The sequence below is a fragment of the Octopus bimaculoides genome, chromosome 3 (assembly GCF_001194135.2).
Source record: "Octopus bimaculoides isolate UCB-OBI-ISO-001 chromosome 3, ASM119413v2, whole genome shotgun sequence".
Taxonomy (NCBI): domain Eukaryota; kingdom Metazoa; phylum Mollusca; class Cephalopoda; order Octopoda; family Octopodidae; genus Octopus; species Octopus bimaculoides.
The window spans coordinates 21,855,704-21,857,803 of NC_068983.1; the positions used below are offsets into that span (position 1 = coordinate 21,855,704).

The following is a 2,100-nucleotide window of genomic DNA, read 5'->3' on the forward strand; positions in this document are numbered from 1 at the left end:
CACACTGTAAAATGGTTGGCATTTGGAAGGGCATCCAACTGTAAAAACCTGTGCTGAAACTGACCTCACCTGTACTGGTGCCACATAAAAAGCACCCAGTTCACTCTGCAGGGTGGTTGGTGTTAGGAAGGGAATCTAGCCATAAAAACCATGGCAAAACAAACACAGAAGTCCTGTGTCATCTTCTGCTTGAATGGATCCTGTCAAACTGTCCAACCACGGAAGATAGACATTAAATGATGATAATAAGCGACTACTGAGAATCAAATCCTGTACCTCTTAAATTCTGGTTGAACACTTCTTTGTAACCATTAATCTAAGCAACCCCTGACAACAAATATCATCTTTTTCTAGTTTTATAAATATATATTTATATCTGAAGATATATATTTATCAAACTAAAGAAAACAATTATTAAATGCTTGCATTTATATGTTTCTAAATGCATTCATGTTTCTTTTTCAAAGAAAAAATACCACACACTGAAACAATAGTTTGCTAATGAAATTTGGGAAATGGAAGTATATCAAAGCCAACATGTGTGTAGGTGGTGTACATATTCATGGAATATGGACAGGAGTAATGTATAGTGTGCATATGAACAGGAGTAATATATAATGTGCAGAGTTCATAGGGTGTTTGTGTGGACATATGATGCGTGGATAATGTCATTTACATTATTTAATACTAACTTAAAAGCCACACTCCGTCCAGACCTCTAAGCTAGCTCCTGCGTTGGAGTAATTGGCCCTGCAGCCCAAAATTGAAGAGAGCTAAATAGCATGACTGTAATACATCTATAATGGTTATATGTCCCAGGGGTGTTTGATCAGAGATTAAAGACAGATGAGAGTTCTGTTATACAATCATTCTATTGTTCCTGTACCAAGTTTAATTGCAACTATTGGCCAATTTGTCCCAAAGTTCTTATCTCGACATAAAATTAATGAAGCGAATGTCATTTATCTCCCCTTGATCTCTGACGTCATCTAACAAATGCCAACCAAGATGGCATGAATCAGCCAAGTTTTACCTGCTAGAAATAGCAACTCATATGCTTTTAAATCCCAATGCTGGATGTTCAAGAACCAAATGCAGGGCAGATTTTCAATCCCAAGATCATCCTGATTCCAGAAACGTATAATATGTCTATGTAGAACAAATGTAGACTGAGATATAGGGGTCTCGGACAGAATTTCACGTTTATTATTATTATAGATGGAAAGGTATTCTATATGAAACACTCGGTAGCAGACAGAGACAGACTATAAACTTTCTGTCTCCATCTGCTTAAATGTTAAATGCTTAAATCCAGTGCATGCATCTGTGCGAATATGTGTACAGACGTGTGTGTGTGATTAAGTGTGTGTGTGTATTTATATCTATCTGTATTGCTGACGTTTTTACATTTTTCTCTGTATGTATTTATGAATGTGTACACTACAAGCACATATGTCAAAAAATATATTTTTTTGTGAGCAAATACCAATACAATAACACCTCAATATATGAATTTGTTCCCAGAGATAACTCCTAAAGCAAAAACTCATAAAGCAGAGCAATAATTTCCCATAGTAACTATGTTATGAATCGTAATTTGTTCCTCAAAATATATTCTACCAATAAAATTTACAATACTCCTAAACAAATGGCAATAAAACAACAGTAGCATGTAAAGACTATTTTATATAAAGTAAAAAGAATGTCAAGATCATTAATAATAAAAGATATTATTATTATAATTGTTTTCTGAATTACTTTCACTCGCACCAGACTTGTGCACACTATTACTTATAGACGTGATTGCCGATTCACAAGCACTCATAGACAGACTTGTAGCTTTCGTTTTAAAAAACAAGTCTAGAGTTGTTTGCTTAGAAGAACCTGTTTTTTTTTTTTTATTTTGTTCTCTATAAATTTCTCAGTAATATGCAGAAGCGTTTGTTATGACAGTAGAGACTTTTGCACTTCATTCAAAATTTGGATCTTGGGCTTGAAAAATAAAACTTGTAAACCCAAGGTCTCGTAAAGTGGGTCCTCCTAAAGTGAGGTATTATTGTACACATGTTAAATATGACCCACATGTGTGTGTACGTTTAA

General features: G+C 34.4%; 1 protein-coding gene across 1 annotated transcript in view; it reads right to left on the reverse strand.

The window, feature by feature from the left end:
• The window catches only part of LOC106880426 (kinesin-like protein KIF6), a 117,705-nt gene that overhangs the window by 40,980 nt on the left and 74,625 nt on the right, over positions 1 to 2,100 (reverse strand). The window lies entirely within an intron of this gene.